The sequence below is a fragment of the Gadus chalcogrammus genome, chromosome 12 (genome assembly GCF_026213295.1).
Source record: "Gadus chalcogrammus isolate NIFS_2021 chromosome 12, NIFS_Gcha_1.0, whole genome shotgun sequence".
Lineage (NCBI taxonomy): Eukaryota > Metazoa > Chordata > Actinopteri > Gadiformes > Gadidae > Gadus > Gadus chalcogrammus.
Window position 1 is genome coordinate 7,704,941 of NC_079423.1, and position 18,672 is coordinate 7,723,612.

At 44.9% G+C, this 18,672-nt stretch overlaps 17 non-coding genes across 17 annotated transcripts; all 17 read left to right on the forward strand.

Annotated features, from left to right (window-relative positions):
- Window positions 1-490: 490 nt before the first annotated feature.
- On the forward strand, window positions 491-609 carry LOC130396869 (5S ribosomal RNA). Its single transcript, XR_008899484.1, has one exon. It is a non-coding gene; the product is annotated as a 5S ribosomal RNA (ribosomal RNA).
- Window positions 610-1,138: 529 nt separating this feature from the next.
- On the forward strand, window positions 1,139-1,257 carry LOC130396870 (5S ribosomal RNA). The gene has a single exon (XR_008899485.1). It is a non-coding gene; the product is annotated as a 5S ribosomal RNA (ribosomal RNA).
- Window positions 1,258-1,786: 529 nt separating this feature from the next.
- Window positions 1,787-1,905, forward strand: LOC130396871 (5S ribosomal RNA). The gene has a single exon (XR_008899486.1). It is a non-coding gene; the product is annotated as a 5S ribosomal RNA (ribosomal RNA).
- Window positions 1,906-2,424: 519 nt separating this feature from the next.
- LOC130395258 (5S ribosomal RNA) lies at window positions 2,425-2,544 on the forward strand. The gene has a single exon (XR_008898335.1). It is a non-coding gene; the product is annotated as a 5S ribosomal RNA (ribosomal RNA).
- A 528-nt stretch (window positions 2,545-3,072) lies between these two features.
- Window positions 3,073-3,191, forward strand: LOC130396872 (5S ribosomal RNA). The gene has a single exon (XR_008899487.1). It is a non-coding gene; the product is annotated as a 5S ribosomal RNA (ribosomal RNA).
- Window positions 3,192-3,710: 519 nt separating this feature from the next.
- Window positions 3,711-3,829, forward strand: LOC130399560 (5S ribosomal RNA). Its single transcript, XR_008902068.1, has one exon. It is a non-coding gene; the product is annotated as a 5S ribosomal RNA (ribosomal RNA).
- Window positions 3,830-4,358: 529 nt separating this feature from the next.
- LOC130396873 (5S ribosomal RNA) lies at window positions 4,359-4,477 on the forward strand. Its single transcript, XR_008899488.1, has one exon. It is a non-coding gene; the product is annotated as a 5S ribosomal RNA (ribosomal RNA).
- A 519-nt stretch (window positions 4,478-4,996) lies between these two features.
- Window positions 4,997-5,115, forward strand: LOC130396875 (5S ribosomal RNA). The gene has a single exon (XR_008899490.1). It is a non-coding gene; the product is annotated as a 5S ribosomal RNA (ribosomal RNA).
- Window positions 5,116-5,642: 527 nt separating this feature from the next.
- LOC130399561 (5S ribosomal RNA) lies at window positions 5,643-5,761 on the forward strand. The gene has a single exon (XR_008902069.1). It is a non-coding gene; the product is annotated as a 5S ribosomal RNA (ribosomal RNA).
- A 528-nt stretch (window positions 5,762-6,289) lies between these two features.
- LOC130396876 (5S ribosomal RNA) lies at window positions 6,290-6,408 on the forward strand. The gene has a single exon (XR_008899491.1). It is a non-coding gene; the product is annotated as a 5S ribosomal RNA (ribosomal RNA).
- A 527-nt stretch (window positions 6,409-6,935) lies between these two features.
- LOC130396877 (5S ribosomal RNA) lies at window positions 6,936-7,054 on the forward strand. The gene has a single exon (XR_008899492.1). It is a non-coding gene; the product is annotated as a 5S ribosomal RNA (ribosomal RNA).
- Window positions 7,055-13,912: 6,858 nt separating this feature from the next.
- Window positions 13,913-14,031, forward strand: LOC130399562 (5S ribosomal RNA). The gene has a single exon (XR_008902070.1). It is a non-coding gene; the product is annotated as a 5S ribosomal RNA (ribosomal RNA).
- Window positions 14,032-14,560: 529 nt separating this feature from the next.
- On the forward strand, window positions 14,561-14,679 carry LOC130401251 (5S ribosomal RNA). The gene has a single exon (XR_008903715.1). It is a non-coding gene; the product is annotated as a 5S ribosomal RNA (ribosomal RNA).
- Window positions 14,680-15,207: 528 nt separating this feature from the next.
- LOC130401246 (5S ribosomal RNA) lies at window positions 15,208-15,326 on the forward strand. Its single transcript, XR_008903711.1, has one exon. It is a non-coding gene; the product is annotated as a 5S ribosomal RNA (ribosomal RNA).
- A 529-nt stretch (window positions 15,327-15,855) lies between these two features.
- Window positions 15,856-15,974, forward strand: LOC130399563 (5S ribosomal RNA). The gene has a single exon (XR_008902071.1). It is a non-coding gene; the product is annotated as a 5S ribosomal RNA (ribosomal RNA).
- A 528-nt stretch (window positions 15,975-16,502) lies between these two features.
- LOC130396878 (5S ribosomal RNA) lies at window positions 16,503-16,621 on the forward strand. The gene has a single exon (XR_008899493.1). It is a non-coding gene; the product is annotated as a 5S ribosomal RNA (ribosomal RNA).
- A 1,783-nt stretch (window positions 16,622-18,404) lies between these two features.
- Window positions 18,405-18,523, forward strand: LOC130396879 (5S ribosomal RNA). The gene has a single exon (XR_008899494.1). It is a non-coding gene; the product is annotated as a 5S ribosomal RNA (ribosomal RNA).
- The last annotated feature ends 149 nt before the right edge of the window (window positions 18,524-18,672 follow it).

Here is an 18,672-nt window from a genome sequence, read left to right on the forward strand (position 1 = left end):
CCGTGGCGTACCGTGACCTGATTTTACTGCCAACCGATTTGGAGGATTTAAGCAACATACAAAAACTGACAAGCTCTCAAAACTATTTGTGAAACTGAGGAACAGTATAGTGAACTGCCAGCAGGGAAGCCCGCCCACCAGAGAGCTGAACGACAGTATGTAACATTTCTTAAACTTTCCCAACACAACACTCACAGTCCACATTCAGACATGGAGGACCTCAAAAAAGCACCAACCATTCTCGCACTCTAAACCGTTAACCTTGTTCAAACATTTAACATCACACGCACCGCAGTGGTATTTCGATAATGAATGAATTCAGATGTCACAATGATGCGTTTTACCCGATGGAGAAGGATCCACTGACTCAATTACTGCCGTTTATCTCTAACTAATGATTGTTTTTGTAAAAGTGTAACGTCGAGCCTCAGCAGCTTTCTCACTCCTTATGTGCTACTGTATAAAACCTGGTTTTGCGCCTGCACTAATTGCTTACGGCCATACCACCCTGAACACGCCCGATCTCGTCTGATCTCGGAAGCTAAGCAGGGTCGGGCCTGGTTAGTACTTGGATGGGAGACCGCCTGGGAATACCAGGTGCTGTAAGCTTTTTCTTTTTCAACTCGAGCTCATTGCCTCCGTGGCCTACCGTGACCGTACCGTGACCTGATGTTTACTGCCAACCGCTTTGGAGGATTTAAGCAACATACAAAGACTGACAACGTCTCTCAAAACTATTTTTGTGAAACATGAGGACAGTATAGTGATACTGCAGCAGGGAGCACCAGAGAGCTGAACCGACAGTTGTACATTTCTTAAACTTTCACCAACACAAACACGCACGCTCACTTCAGATCATGGGAGGACGTCAAAAAATCACCACCCATTCTCTGACACTTTAACCGTTAACCTTGGTTCAAACATTTAACATCACACGCACACGCAGTGTATTTCAGATAATTAATGAATTCAGATGTCACAATGATCGTTTACATGGATAAGGAGTCCTACTGAATCAATTACTGCCGTTTATATCTAACTAATGATTGTTTTTGTAAAAGTGTAACGTCGAGCCTCAGCAGCTTTCTCACTCCTTATGTGCTACTGTATAAAACCTGGTTTTGCGCCTGCACTAATTGCTTACGGCCATACCACCCTGAACACGCCCGATCTCGTCTGATCTCGGAAGCTAAGCAGGGTCGGGCCTGGTTAGTACTTGGATGGGAGACCGCCTGGGAATACCAGGTGCTGTAAGCTTTTTCTTTTTCAACTCGAGCTCATTGCCTCCGTGGCCTACCGTGGCGTACCGTGACCTGATGTTTACTGCCAACCGCTTTGGAGGATTTAAGCAACATACAAAAACTGACAACGTCTCTCAAAACTATTTTTGTGAAACATGAGGACAGTATAGTGATACTGCCAGCAGGGAGCACCAGAGAGCTGAACCGACAGTTGTACATTTCTTAAACTTTCACCAACACAAACACGCACGCTCACTTCAGATCATGGGAGGACGTCAAAAAATCACCACCCATTCTCTGACACTTTAACCGTTAACCTTGGTTCAAACATTTAACATCACACGCACACGCAGTGTATTTCAGATAATTAATGAATTCAGATGTCACAATGATCGTTTACATGGATAAGGAGTCCTACTGAATCAATTACTGCCGTTTATATCTAACTAATGATTGTTTTTGTAAGAGTGTAACGTCGAGCCTCAGCAGCTTTCTCACTCCTTATGTGCTACTGTATAAAACCTGGTTTTGCGCCTGCACTAATTGCTTACGGCCATACCACCCTGAACACGCCCGATCTCGTCTGATCTCGGAAGCTAAGCAGGGTCGGGCCTGGTTAGTACTTGGATGGGAGACCGCCTGGGAATACCAGGTGCTGTAAGCTTTTTCTTTTTCAACTCGAGCTCATTGACTCCGTGGCGTACCGTGACCTGATGTTTACTGCCAACCGCTTTGGAGGATTTAAGCAACATACAAAAACTGACAACGTCTCTCAAAACTATTTTTGTGAAACATGAGGACAGTATAGTGATACTGCCAGCAGGGAGCACCAGAGAGCTGAACCGACAGTTGTACATTTCTTAAACTTTCACCAACACAAACACGCACGCTCACTTCAGATCATGGGAGGACGTCAAAAAATCACCACCCATTCTCTGACACTTTAACCGTTAACCTTGGTTCAAACATTTAACATCACACGCACACGCAGTGTATTTCAGATAATTAATGAATTCAGATGTCACAATGATCGTTTACATGGATAAGGAGTCCTACTGAATCAATTACTGCCGTTTATATCTAACTAATGATTGTTTTTGTAAAAGTGTAACGTCGAGCCTCAGCAGCTTTCTCACTCCTTATGTGCTACTGTATAAAACCTGGTTTTGCGCCTGCACTAATTGCTTACGGCCATACCACCCTGAACACGCCCGATCTCGTCTGATCTCGGAAGCTAAGCAGGGTCAGGGCCTGGTTAGTACTTGGATCGGAGACCGCCTGGGAATACCAGGTGCTGTAAGCTTTTTCTTTTTCAACTCGAGCTCATTGACTCCGTGGCCTACCGTGTGTACCGTGACCTGATGTTTACTGCCAACCGCTTTGGAGGATTTAAGCAACATACAAAAACTGACAACGTCTCTCAAAACTATTTTTGTGAAACATGAGGACAGTATAGTGATACTGCCAGCAGGGAGCACCAGAGAGCTGAACCGACAGTTGTACATTTCTTAAACTTTCACCAACACAAACACGCACGCTCACTTCAGATCATGGGAGGACGTCAAAAAATCACCACCCATTCTCTGACACTTTAACCGTTAACCTTGGTTCAAACATTTAACATCACACGCACACGCAGTGTATTTCAGATAATTAATGAATTCAGATGTCACAATGATCGTTTACATGGATAAGGAGTCCTACTGAATCAATTACTGCCGTTTATATCTAACTAATGATTGTTTTTGTAAAAGTGTAACGTCGAGCCTCAGCAGCTTTCTCACTCCTTATGTGCTACTGTATAAAACCTGGTTTTGCGCCTGCACTAATTGCTTACGGCCATACCACCCTGAACACGCCCGATCTCGTCTGATCTCGGAAGCTAAGCAGGGTCGGGCCTGGTTAGTACTTGGATGGGAGACCGCCTGGGAATACCAGGTGCTGTAAGCTTTTTCTTTTTCAACTCGAGCTCATTGACTCCGTGGCGTACCGTGACCTGATGTTTACTGCCAACCGCTTTGGAGGATTTAAGCAACATACAAAAACTGACAACGTCTCTCAAAACTATTTTTGTGAAACATGAGGACAGTATAGTGATACTGCCAGCAGGGAGCACCAGAGAGCTGAACCGACAGTTGTACATTTCTTAAACTTTCACCAACACAAACACGCACGCTCACTTCAGATCATGGGAGGACGTCAAAAAATCACCACCCATTCTCTGACACTTTAACCGTTAACCTTGGTTCAAACATTTAACATCACACGCACACGCAGTGTATTTCAGATAATTAATGAATTCAGATGTCACAATGATCGTTTACATGGATAAGGAGTCCTACTGAATCAATTACTGCCGTTTATATCTAACTAATGATTGTTTTTGTAAAAGTGTAACGTCGAGCCTCAGCAGCTTTCTCACTCCTTATGTGCTACTGTATAAAACCTGGTTTTGCGCCTGCACTAATTGCTTACGGCCATACCACCCTGAACACGCCCGATCTCGTCTGATCTCGGAAGCTAAGCAGGGTCGGGCCTGGTTAGTACTTGGATGGGAGACCGCCTGGGAATACCAGGTGCTGTAAGCATTTTCTTTTTCAACTCGAGCTCATTGCCTCCGTGGCCTACCGTGACCTACCGTGACCTGATGTTTACTGCCAACCGCTTTGGAGGATTTAAGCAACATACAAAGACTGACAACGTCTCTCAAAACTATTTTTGTGAAACATGAGGACAGTATAGTGATACTGCCAGCAGGGAGCACCAGAGAGCTGAACCGACAGTTGTACATTTCTTAAACTTTCACCAACACAAACACGCACGCTCACTTCAGATCATGGGAGGACGTCAAAAAATCACCACCCATTCTCTGACACTTTAACCGTTAACCTTGGTTCAAACATTTAACATCACACGCACACGCAGTGTATTTCAGATAATTAATGAATTCAGATGTCACAATGATCGTTTACATGGATAAGGAGTCCTACTGAATCAATTACTGCCGTTTATATCTAACTAATGATTGTTTTTGTAAAAGTGTAACGTCGAGCCTCAGCAGCTTTCTCACTCCTTATGTGCTACTGTATAAAACCTGGTTTTGCGCCTGCACTAATTGCTTACGGCCATACCACCCTGAACACGCCCGATCTCGTCTGATCTCGGAAGCTAAGCAGGGTCGGGCCTGGTTAGTACTTGGATGGGAGACCGCCTGGGAATACCAGGTGCTGTAAGCTTTTTCTTTTTCAACTCGAGCTCATTGACTCCGTGGCGTACCGTGACCTGATGTTTACTGCCAACCGCTTTGGAGGATTTAAGCAACATACAAAAACTGACAACGTCTCTCAAAACTATTTTTGTGAAACATGAGGACAGTATAGTGATACTGCCAGCAGGGAGCACCAGAGAGCTGAACCGACAGTTGTACATTTCTTAAACTTTCACCAACACAAACACGCACGCTCACTTCAGATCATGGGAGGACGTCAAAAAATCACCACCCATTCTCTGACACTTTAACCGTTAACCTTGGTTCAAACATTTAACATCACACGCACACGCAGTGTATTTCAGATAATTAATGAATTCAGATGTCACAATGATCGTTTACATGGATAAGGAGTCCTACTGAATCAATTACTGCCGTTTATATCTAACTAATGATTGTTTTTGTAAAAGTGTAACGTCGAGCCTCAGCAGCTTTCTCACTCCTTATGTGCTACTGTATAAAACCTGGTTTTGCGCCTGCACTAATTGCTTACGGCCATACCACCCTGAACACGCCCGATCTCGTCTGATCTCGGAAGCTAAGCAGGGTCGGGCCTGGTTAGTACTTGGATGGGAGACCGCCTGGGAATACCAGGTGCTGTAAGCTTTTCTTTTTCAACTCGAGCTCATTGCCTCCGTGGCCTACCGTGCGTACCGTGACCTGATGTTTACTGCCAACCGCTTTGGAGGATTTAAGCAACATACAAAAACTGACAACGTCTCTCAAAACTATTTTTGTGAAACATGAGGACAGTATAGTGATACTGCCAGCAGGGAGCACCAGAGAGCTGAACCGACAGTTGTACATTTCTTAAACTTTCACCAACACAAACACGCACGCTCACTTCAGATCATGGGAGGACGTCAAAAAATCACCACCCATTCTCTGACACTTTAACCGTTAACCTTGGTTCAAACATTTAACATCACACGCACACGCAGTGTATTTCAGATAATTAATGAATTCAGATGTCACAATGATCGTTTACATGGATAAGGAGTCCTACTGAATCAATTACTGCCGTTTATATCTAACTAATGATTGTTTTTGTAAAAGTGTAACGTCGAGCCTCAGCAGCTTTCTCACTCCTTATGTGCTACTGTATAAAACCTGGTTTTGCGCCTGCACTAATTGCTTACGGCCATACCACCCTGAACACGCCCGATCTCGTCTGATCTCGGAAGCTAAGCAGGGTCGGGCCTGGTTAGTACTTGGATGGGAGACCGCCTGGGAATACCAGGTGCTGTAAGCATTTTCTTTTTCAACTCGAGCTCATTGCCTCCGTGGCCTACCGTACCTACCGTGACCTGATGTTTACTGCCAACCGCTTTGGAGGATTTAAGCAACATACAAAAACTGACAACGTCTCTCAAAACTATTTTTGTGAAACATGAGGACAGTATAGTGATACTGCCAGCAGGGAGCACCAGAGAGCTGAACCGACAGTTGTACATTTCTTAAACTTTCACCAACACAAACACGCACGCTCACTTCAGATCATGGGAGGACGTCAAAAAATCACCACCCATTCTCTGACACTTTAACCGTTAACCTTGGTTCAAACATTTAACATCACACGCACACGCAGTGTATTTCAGATAATTAATGAATTCAGATGTCACAATGATCGTTTACATGGATAAGGAGTCCTACTGAATCAATTACTGCCGTTTATATCTAACTAATGATTGTTTTTGTAAAAGTGTAACGTCGAGCCTCAGCAGCTTTCTCACTCCTTATGTGCTACTGTATAAAACCTGGTTTTGCGCCTGCACTAATTGCTTACGGCCATACCACCCTGAACACGCCCGATCTCGTCTGATCTCGGAAGCTAAGCAGGGTCGGGCCTGGTTAGTACTTGGATGGGAGACCGCCTGGGAATACCAGGTGCTGTAAGCTTTTCTTTTTCAACTCGAGCTCATTGCCTCCGTGGCCTACCGTGCCTACCGTGACCTGATGTTTACTGCCAACCGCTTTGGAGGATTTAAGCAACATACAAAGACTGACAACGTCTCTCAAAACTATTTTTGTGAAACATGAGGACAGTATAGTGATACTGCCAGCAGGGAGCACCAGAGAGCTGAACCGACAGTTGTACATTTCTTAAACTTTCACCAACACAAACACGCACGCTCACTTCAGATCATGGGAGGACGTCAAAAAATCACCACCCATTCTCTGACACTTTAACCGTTAACCTTGGTTCAAACATTTAACATCACACGCACACGCAGTGTATTTCAGATAATTAATGAATTCAGATGTCACAATGATCGTTTACATGGATAAGGAGTCCTACTGAATCAATTACTGCCGTTTATATCTAACTAATGATTGTTTTTGTAAAAGTGTAACGTCGAGCCTCAGCAGCTTTCTCACTCCTTATGTGCTACTGTATAAAACCTGGTTTTGCGCCTGCACTAATTGCTTACGGCCATACCACCCTGAACACGCCCGATCTCGTCTGATCTCGGAAGCTAAGCAGGGTCGGGCCTGGTTAGTACTTGGATGGGAGACCGCCTGGGAATACCAGGTGCTGTAAGCTTTTTCTTTTTCAACTCGAGCTCATTGCCTCCGTGGCGTACCGTGACCTGATGTTTACTGCCAACCGCTTTGGAGGATTTAAGCAACATACAAAGACTGACAACGTCTCTCAAAACTATTTTTGTGAAACATGAGGACAGTATAGTGATACTGCCAGCAGGGAGCACCAGAGAGCTGAAACGACAGTTGTACATTTCTTAAACTTTCACCAACACAAACACGCACGCTCACTTCAGATCATGGGAGGACGTCAAAAAATCACCACCCATTCTCTGACACTTTAACCGTTAACCTTGGTTCAAACATTTAACATCACACGCACACGCAGTGTATTTCAGATAATTAATGAATTCAGATGTCACAATGATCGTTTACATGGATAAGGAGTCCTACTGAATCAATTACTGCCGTTTATATCTAACTAATGATTGTTTTTGTAAAAGTGTAACGTCGAGCCTCAGCAGCTTTCTCACTCCTTATGTGCTACTGTATAAAACCTGGTTTTGCGCCTGCACTAATTGCTTACGGCCATACCACCTGAGCAAGCAGGAAGTGTGCAGAGAGCAGGCGAGTGTTTGTTGCTACTTTTATGCTGGTTTAAGTGCCTTATTTTTTGATTTTCTTCGATACATCTCCCCCAAACAGTGAGGCGCTGTTTGGGGGAATATAATTCTCCCATTGGTTTGGGGAAGGAATATCATGCGGACGGACATAATGGGAACGGATCATGGAAACGGGAAAGGCTCGGATGAAGTAGACTGCGGAAAGAAAGACCAGAGGGGAGGAGAGGTTGGAGAGAAAGAGAATAAATACGACAAAGAACTAACCGTGAGTGTTGAACTTATCGGGGAAGATCCAATAACAGTGATGGAGTTCATGAGAGTGACGAGAGAGGTGTGCGGGGAGTTGATGGCGTGCCGTAAAACTGGATTGAAAAAATACGAATTGACAATGGGACATCTCAGCGGGAAAAATAAGCTTATGGATGGTTTCAAAATAAGAGGGGTTAGTATAGTTGCAAAGGAGCTTACCAGTGACGAAACGGTGGTGTCGTTCTTGGAGCTTCCGGCGTACACCAAGGACAATGACGTTCTTCTGAAGCTACAGGGGTGGGGGGTCTCTGCTGCCTCACCGATCAAAAGAAGAATGTGGCCGGGCACTAACATCGCAGACGGGACCAGGTTCCTGAAGGTGAAGTTTAATGACTTGGTTAGGTCGTTGCCGTATTCGACGCAGTTCAGCACAGCTACGGGTCCCCAGTACTTCCGGGTGATCCACGACAGACAGGAGAAGGTGTGTAGGATGTGCATCCAACCTGGGCATATCCTGAGGGACTGTCCGGAGTTCAGATGCCACAGGTGCCAAGGACAGGGGCACTACGCAAGAGAGTGTGGCGTAGACGGAGAACAGAGGCAACAAGGAGGAGAAGGCGGGAGCCGGGAGACGGACGTCGGCGAGGAGGAGGAGCGACCGAGAGGAGAGGGAGGAGAAGGCGGTAGCGGAGCTGAGGCGACTGAAGCTGAAAGAAGTGGCGTGGGAGTCGGCGGGGAAGGAGAGCAGGAGGACGAGGAGCAGGAAGGAATGGCAGAGGACGTGAGCGCAGCGGAAGAGACAACGGAGACGGGAGGAGAGATGGAAAGGGAGGAGAACGGCTGCAGCGCGGACAGTGCGGTGAGGGGGACGGACGAGCGAGAGGAGCGGAGCAGCGCGGGTGAGGGAGCGAAAGGAGGGGAGAAGAACGTGGAAAAGAGTGGAATGACTGTGGTGGGACAGGGAGGAGGAAGGGCGGTGGCAAGCGGGATTAAGTGGGGGTGGAGGGCTGCTGATATAACAGAAAGTAGGAAGTGGGTGGCTTCGGATATATCAGACAGTGGGGAGGAAAGCATGGAGGTGGTGGGTGGAAATAGGAAAAGACCATCGGGGAGGAAGGAGAGAGAAGATAAGGGGAAAAAAAGTGCAAATTAATAATATAACGTGTGGAATCTCTTCTCATTTATACTTTTAATGATCAGGATAACTTCTTTTAATGCTAATGGGCTAAGGGATAGGAACAGGAGGCAGCAAATCTTGATGGTGTGTGAGGCAGACATAATATGTTTACAAGAGACACATTGGGATGAGGAGGTAATGAGGGTGGTTGAGAGAGAATGGATGGGGGACATGTATGTGAATAATGGTGGTGTTAAATCAAGAGGGGTAGCAATTTTAGTGAAAAGGGGAGTGGTTGAGAAAGTGACGAAGTGTGTGGATGATGGTGATGGGAGGGTGATAGGAATTACCTTTGAGTACTTGGGTAAAGTATGTCGATTGTTGAATGTGTATGCGCCGAATGAGGTGAAGGAGAGGAGGGTTTTTTTTGAGGGATTGGGGGGAATGTGTGTGGAAAACTGTTTGGTGGTGGGTGACTTTAACGTGTGGTGTGGGAGGTTGGATGCGTCTGCAAGTATGTGTTTCAGGAATGACTTGTCAAGAGGTGTGTTGGAGGAGGTTATGAGAGACAATGGTTTAATAGATGTGTGGAGGGAAAGGAATCCAGAGGGGAGGGTTTTTTCAAGGAGGCAAGTGGTGAGAGGAGTTTTAAAACAGAGTAGGATAGATTTAGTCTTAAGTACAAACGGCATTGCAGGTAGGATAGGGAGAATTGAGTATAAGGTTACTGCGCTAAGTGATCACATGGTGTTAGGGTTTAATTTAGGTCAGGGGTTTGAGAGGAGAGGGGGAGGCGTGTGGTGTATGAATGGTGAGTTGCTGAGAGAGGAAAAGTACAAAAGGGAAGTGAGAGAATGTATATTGAGGAGGAAGAATGAGAGAATGTATGAGGAGGACATTGGGAGGTGGTGGGAGAGTTTGAAAGGAGAGATAAAGGAATTGAGTGTGGGTTATAGTAGAGGCAGGAATATGATACAGAGAGAGAGAGAGAGGAGGTTAAAGGGAGATTTAGCTAGAGAGGCAAAGAGAGCGGATGAGGTGGTAGGCTATGATTTGGGGAAGTATATTAGAATTAAGGATGAACTGAAGGAGATAGAACAGAGGAGGTGTATGGGTGCAATAGTCAGAAGTAGGGCCAGATATGTGATTGAGGGAGAGAAATGTACAGGATTCTTTTTAGGATTAGAAAAGACGAAGCAGAAGAAGAATTATTTAGAAAAAGTGGAAGGAAAGGAAGGGGAGATGATTACTGATTTTGTAGGGATAGCTGAAAGAGTAGAAGATTTTTATAGGGATTTATTTAGGAAAGAAGAAGTGGATGAGGAGAGTATGAGGCAGGTGTTGGATAGTGTGAAAGCCAGGTTGAGCGATGATGATAGGGAGATGTGTGAGACAGGAATAGGGACGGGTGAAATAAATGAAGCGATAGGAGGGTTAGGGAGAAATAAGAGTCCAGGGATAGATGGGTTAATTGGTGAATTTTATGTTGAGTTTAGGGAGGAGTTAGTGCCAGTGCTAGAGAGGTTATTTAGATGGATAGAGGAGAAGGGCGAGATGCCGCTGAGCATGTCGACAGGGTTAGTAACGGTGATACACAAGAAAGGGAGTAGGGTTAAGCTTCAGAATTATAGGCCACTTAGTATGTTGAATGGTGATTATAAAGTCTTAGCAAGGGTGTTAGCCAACAGGGTCAAGCAGGTAATAGGGAAGGTGGTGGGAAGCACACAGGCATATAGTATACCGGGTAGGGACATAGCAGACACAATTAGTAGTATTAGGGACATAATAGAATATATGAAGAGAGATAAAGGGGGGATAGTTGTAAGTTTAGATTTGAACAAAGCATTTGATAGGGTGGATCATGATTATTTATATAGAGTGTTAGATAAATTTGGTTTTGGGCGCAGGTTGGTAGGATGGATAAAGAGGATGTACGACAGGGCAGTGAGTTGCGTTAAAATCAATGGGATTGTCACAGATGCATTTAGACTGGAAAGGTCGGTTAGGCAAGGCTGTCCGCTGTCGGCTCTGCTGTACTCCTTGTCGGCAGAGCCGCTAGCGGCACTTCTAATGCAGAATGACAGGATCAGGGGTATAGAGTTACCAGAGGGGCGGGTTAGTTTATTATTTCAGTATGCGGATGACACGACAGTTACAGTTAGGGACAGGGAAAGTGTAGTTGAGGTTTTAGGTAGTGTAGAGTTGTATGGCAGGGCATCAGGGGCGAAAATAAACATGGAAAAGTCAGAAATCATGTATGTAGGTGTGGAGAGAGCAGGTAGGAGGGAGATAGGATTGAAAGAGGAAAAGGATTATTTTAGGATATTAGGTGTGAACTTGGGGATAAAGGATAAAGAAGGGAGAGATATGCAGTTTGAAGGGATAATGAATGGGATTAGGAAGACGTTAAGGTTTTGGAAACTTAGAGGGTTGAAGCTGAAGGGGAAGGTGACAGTTGTGAATGCGCTGGTAATGAGCAAGCTTGTGTATGCAATGAATGTGTTGGATGTGCCTGATAGAGTTTTGAAGGAGGTGGAGAGAATGGTGAGTGAGTTTGTGTGGGGTGGGAAGGGAGTTAGGATAGCCAGGGAGGTGATGGAAAATGAGTATGAGGATGGTGGGTTAAAATTGATTAATTTAGAAAGGAGAAAGAAAGCCCTTAGGGTGAAAATGGTGGTGAGATATCTAAAGGACAAGAGGGATCATATATGGAAGGTGTTTTTAAGGGAAGCAATTAATAAGTGTGGTGGGTGTGGAGAGAGTGGAGTGTATATGGAACTAAAGAAAGGTATGTTGGTAGGAGTGTCTGAGTTTTATAAGGAGGTGTTGGGAGCGTGGGGAGAGTTTGTGAAATGTGTGAAGTATGAGTGTAAGGATGTAAGCAGGTATGGGAGCAACCAGTGTTTTTAAATCCAAAAATCACATTTGAGGGGAACACAATTTATAACAGGGTGATTTGGAGAGCAGGGGTTAGGAAGGTGAAGGATTTAGTTTATGAGTATGTACCTGGGTTCATGAGGGCACAGGTAATGGTCGACGAGGTGAGGGAAAGAGGGGATGAAATATGGTTGGGTACGGCACAGGGAGTGTTGGAAAGGATCAAGGAGGGTATGCCGAGAGAATGGGTTGGGATGATTGAGAGAGAGGCTGTGGTGAATGGAGAAGGTGAGATAGAAATGTATGTGGGGGAAGGAGAAAGGAGGGTGAGTCTGAAGAGTGTGAAAACGAGAGTAATGTATAGATGTTTAAGAGGGAAAGAAGTGAGGAGACCGGCTGCAGAGAAAGTATGGGTTAGAGTGATGATTGATATGGATGTAGGGGGAATATGGAGGAATTTAAGAGTGAAATGGAATTGTATTGAATGTGAAGATTTTGATTTCCTTTTGCGGCACAATAGGGTGTTTAACAATTTAATAATCAGTAGGTTTGATGTGAATGTGAGGAAGGAATGTGATGTGTGCGGAGTGGGGGTGGAAACGTGTATGCATGAGTTTGTTGAATGTTGTGAGTTGGAGGGATACTTTGTGAAAATTAAAGGATTAATAAACAGATGTTGGGGAGGAGGGTTTGTGGAGAGAATGGAATGGAGAGAGTTGTGGCTGTTTGGGGTGACAAGTAGGGTGGAAGGTTGTAATGTTAATCTGTTAAATTATGTTTTAAGCCACGCAAGGTTTGCTGTCAAGCTCAGGAGAAATTTGGCCCATTATGAGAAGAAGAGAGTTGAGGTATGGAGTGTTTTTAAGAGTATAATGAGAAGAGATGTAAATATGGTGTATAGTTATGTTGGGGAAGATGAGTTTATGGGAGGGTTTGTGGAGGGGAGCACTTTTGTTGTGCTTGGAGGCGATGGGGAAGTGAAATTGGATTTTGGATGAGTTGAAGGGGGCGCCTACGGGCTGGAGGTGCGGTTAAGAGGTCAGCAGGGTGACTGACTATTTTTATTTCTTGTTAATTAGTGTTTCAAGTTCATGACTTTTTTGATTTGGTGAGGGGCCAGTGTATTGAAGGTTTTTACAAAAGCATCCTGGCTAACCCAGTATTGTTTGTAGTTATTTTTGTTTGAGATGGATCTGAAGTATCTTTCTTGTTTTATTTGTTTTATGTTTTATTTATGTATGATGGTGTATGTATATATTTTGTGTTAATAAAAAAAAACAAAAAAACAAAACAAAACACGCCCGATCTCGTCAGATCTCGGAAGCTAAGCAGGGTCGGGCCTGGTTAGTACTTGGATGGGAGACCACCTCAGAAGCCCAGGTTGCTGTAAGTAGTGACGGGTGTCACCAAAAGAAAAAAAAAAAAAAACACGCCCGATCTCGTCTGATCTCGGAAGCTAAGCAGGGTCGGGCCTGGTTAGTACTTGGATGGGAGACCGCCTGGGAATACCAGGTGCTGTAAGCTTTTTCTTTTTCAACTCGAGCTCATTGCCTCCGTGGCCTACCGTCACCTACCATGACCTGATGTTTACTGCCAACCGCTTTGGAGGATTTAAGCAACATACAAAGACTGACAACGTCTCTCAAAAATATTTTTGTGAAACATGAGGACAGTATAGTGATACTGCCAGCAGGGAGCACCAGAGAGCTGAAACGACAGTTGTACATTTCTTAAACTTTCACCAACACAAACACGCACGCTCACTTCAGATCATGGGAGGACGTCAAAAAATCACCACCCATTCTCTGACACTTTAACCGTTAACCTTGGTTCAAACATTTAACATCACACGCACACGCAGTGTATTTCAGATAATTAATGAATTCAGATGTCACAATGATCGTTTACATGGATAAGGAGTCCTACTGAATCAATTACAGCCGTTTATATCTAACTAATGATTGTTTTTGTAAAAGTGTAACGTCGAGCCTCAGCAGCTTTCTCACTCCTTATGTGCTACTGTATAAAACTTGGTTTTGCGCCTGCACTAATTGCTTACGGCCATACCACCCTGAACACGCCCGATCTCGTCTGATCTCGGAAGCTAAGCAGGGTCGGGCCTGGTTAGTACTTGGATGGGAGACCGCCTGGGAATACCAGGTGCTGTAAGCATTTTCTTTTTCAACTCGAGCTCATTGCCTCCGTGGCCTACCGTCACCTACCGTGACCTGATGTTTACTGCCAACAGCTTTGGAGGATTTAAGCAACATACAAAGACTGACAACGTCTCTCAAAACTATTTTTGTGAAACATGAGGACAGAATAGTGATACTGCCAGCAGGGAGCACCAGAGGGCTGAACCGACAGTTGTAAATTTCTTAAACTTTCACCAACACAAACACGCACGCTCACTTCAGATCATGGGAGGACGTCAAAAAATCACCACCCATTCTCTGACACTTTAACCGTTAACCTTGGTTCAAACATTTAACATCACATGCACACGCAGTGTATTTCAGATAATTAATGAATTCAGATGTCACAATGATCGTTTACATGGATAAGGAGTCCTACTGAATCAATTACTGCCGTTTATATCTAACTAATGATTGTTTTTGTAAAAGTGTAACGTCGAGCCTCAGCAGCTTTCTCACTCCTTATGTGCTACTGTATAAAACCTGGTTTTGCGCCTGTACTAATTGCTTACGGCCATACCACCCTGAACACGCCCGATCTCGTCTGATCTCGGAAGCTAAGCAGGGTCGGGCCTGGTTAGTACTTGGATCGGAGACCGCCTGGGAATACCAGGTGCTGTAAGCTGTTTCTTTTTCAACTCGAGCTCATTGCCTCCGTGGCCTACTGTCACCTACCGTGACCTGATGTTTACTGCCAACCGCTTTGGAGGATTTAAGCAACATACAAAGACTGACAACGTCTCTCAAAACTATTTTTGTGAAACATGAGGACAGTATAGTGATACTGCCAGCAGGGAGCACCAGAGAGCTGAAACGACAGTTGTACATTTCTTAAACTTTCACCAACACAAACACGCACGCTCACTTCAGATCATGGGAGGACGTCAAAAAATCACCACCCATTCTCTGACACTTTAACCGTTAACCTTGGTTCAAACATTTAACATCACACGCACACGCAGTGTATTTCAGATAATTAATGAATTCAGATGTCACAATGATCGTTTACATGGATAAGGAGTCCTACTGAATCAATTACTGCCGTTTATATCTAACTAATGATTGTTTTTGTAAAAGTGTAACGTCGAGCCTCAGCAGCTTTCTCACTCCTTATGTGCTACTGTATAAAACCTGGTTTTGCGCCTGCACTATTGCTTACGGCCATACCACCCTGAACACGCCCGATCTCGTCTGATCTCGGAAGCTAAGCAGGGTCGGGCCTGGTTAGCACTTGGATGGGAGACCGCCTGGGAATACCAGGTGCTGTAAGCATTTTCTTTTTCAACTCGAGCTCATTGCCTCCGTGGCCTACCGTCACCTACCGTGACCTGATGTTTACTGCCAACCGCTTTGGAGGATTTAAGCAACATACAAAGACTGACAACGTCTCTCAAAACTATTTTTGTGAAACATGAGGACAGTATAGTGATACTGCCAGCAGGGAGCACCAGAGAGCTGAACCGACAGTTGTACATTTCTTAAACTTTCACCAACACAAACACGCACGCTCACTTCAGATCATGGGAGGACGTCAAAAAATCACCACCCATTCTCTGACACTTTAACCGTTAACCTTGGTTCAAACATTTAACATCACACGCACACGCAGTGTATTTCAGATAATTAATGAATTCAGATGTCACAATGATCGTTTACATGGATAAGGAGTCCTACTGAATCAATTACTGCCGTTTATATCTAACTAATGATTGTTTTTGTAAAAGTGTAACGTCGAGCCTCAGCAGCTTTCTCACTCCTTATGTGCTACTGTATAAAACCTGGTTTTGCGCCTGCACTAATTGCTTACGGCCATACCACCCTGAACACGCCCGATCTCGTCTGATCTCGGAAGCTAAGCAGGGTCGGGCCTGGTTAGTACTTGGATGGGAGACCGCCTGGGAATACCAGGTGCTGTAAGCATTTTCTTTTTCAACTCGAGCTCATTGCCTCCGTGGCCTACCGTCACCTACCGTGACCTGATGTTTACTGCCAACCGCTTTGGAGGATTAAGCAACATACAAAGACTGACAACGTCTCTCAAAACTATTTTTGTGAAACATGAGGACAGTATAGTGATACTGCCAGCAGGGAGCACCAGAGAGCTGAACCGACAGTTGTACATTTCTTAAACTTTCACCAACACAAACACGCACGCTCACTTCAGATCATGGGAGGACGTCAAAAAATCACCACCCATTCTCTGACACTTTAACCGTTAACCTTGGTTCAAACATTTAACATCACACGCACACGCAGTGTATTTCAGATAATTAATGAATTCAGATGTCACAATGATCGTTTACATGGATAAGGAGTCCTACTGAATCAATTACTGCCGTTTATATCTAACTAATGATTGTTTTTGTAAAAGTGTAACGTCGAGCCTCAGCAGCTTTCTCACTCCTTATGTGCTACTGTATAAAACCTGGTTTTGCGCCTGCACTAATTGCTTACGGCCATACCACCCTGAACACGCCCGATCTCGTCTGATCTCGGAAGCTAAGCAGGGTCGGGCCTGGTTAGTACTTGGATGGGAGACCGCCTGGGAATACCAGGTGCTGTAAGCTTTTTCTTTTTCAACTCGAGCTCATTGACTCCGTGGCGGACCGTGACCTGGGGCCTCATGTACTAATGTTGCGTACGCACAAAAACGTGGCGTACGTCCTTTTCCACGCTCACGTTCAGATGTACAAAATGTGAAATGACCGTAAAAATGTGCGGTCCCCACGCCAGCTCCCGAGCTGTCGTACGCACGTTTCTACCATTATGTCCATGGTTTCTACAGCTATTGTTCCTTTGGCGACACTTAGAGGTGACGCTGGGAAACTGGGAAAAAAGGTGAAAACAATGACTCAGAGTGATTTGCACATCAGAGACACACTAATGAACAATTAACACACCTTGCAATTATATGGGTGGCTATAAAAGCATGCGCAATGGATGAAGAAAATTGTTTTAAAAATGGCTGCGTTAGCGTTGTTAGAGGACATCGCAAATGGTCAAATCCGAAGGGCGCTGGAGACGCCGGGGCCGACGGAGGAGACGCCGGGGCCGACGGAGCAATCCGTGCCCTCTCCTTGCTTGTCTATTCAAAAATAAAAAAATTAAGTTAATAAACACGAGTCAAAGTCTTTAATATCCTGGCATCTTTACGCACGACTTATGTGTATTGCAAGCAGCCAATTGTATGACCAGTATAATTACAGCATTTATGACTTCAGCATATTTGCCTTGGGGATGATCGGTGTCCCCTTCATGGGCTCCCACCACTCCGGTGAGAGCCGTGTCACCGATCAAAGCGGCCACTCTCAAATCGAAGGGGGAGAGTTCCCCCACTCCCGTCCCCCAACCTGTTGCGGTCACGCTTCGGCGGTGGGCAGAAACCCTCCGCTTCACCTCCACCTTGAGGTCTGACCACTTTTTTTTAATTTCAGAGTGTGTGCGCTGCTGAGACCCACTGCATTGACGGCCTCGCAAACACGCTCCCACTCACTTCTCTTTTGTTTTGCATTTATCCCTGTTGACAGGGTTCCAAATAGCATATGCTTGCGCATTTCTACCTCGTGGAGCAAAAACTCGAGCTCAGACTCCGTGAAGTTTCGTTTTTTGCCTCTGTTCATGGTGCCAGTTTATCGGATTAAGAGGTGAATCTCAGGTCCAGAGGCCTATTTAAATGAAATTGCATATTCAAATGAGGGCGTGTCGGCATGTGCGCTCAATTCCACGTTCATTGAGATGTACAAAAGAAACGTGCTTGGATCCATGCGTTCGCACACTTTGATACATCTGAATTTATTTGTGCGTAAGACAGTTTCTGGGTTTTGGCGTACGCCAAGTTTCAGTATGAAATCCACGCAAGTCTTAGTACATGAGGCCCCTGATGTTTACTGCCAACCGCTTTGGAGGATTTAAGCAACATACAAAAACTGACAACGTCTCTCAAAACTATTTTTGTGAAACATGAGGACAGTATAGTGATACTGCCAGCAGGGAGCACCAGAGAGCTGAACCGACAGTTGTACATTTCTTAAACTTTCACCAACACAAACACGCACGCTCACTTCAGATCATGGGAGGACGTCAAAAAATCACCACCCATTCTCTGACACTTTAACCGTTAACCTTGGTTCAAACATTTAACATCACACGCACACGCAGTGTATTTCAGATAATTAATGAATTCAGATGTCACAATGATCGTTTACATGGATAAGGAGTCCTACTGAATCAATTACTGCCGTTTATATCTAACTAATGATTGTTTTTGTAAAAGTGTAACGTCGAGCCTCAGCAGCTTTCTCACTCCTTATGTGCTACTGTATAAAACCTGGTTTTGCGCCTGCACTAATTGCTTACGGCCATACCACCCTGAACACGCCCGATCTCGTCTGATCTCGGAAGCTAAGCAGGGTCGGGCCTGGTTAGTACTTGGATGGGAGACCGCCTGGGAATACCAGGTGCTGTAAGCTTTTTCTTTTTCAACTCGAGCTCATTGCCTCCGTGGCCTACCGTCACCTACCGTGACCTGATGTTTACTGCCAACCGCTTTGGAGGATTTAAGCAACATACAAAGACTGACAACGTCTCTCAAAACTATTTTTGTGAAACATGAGGACAG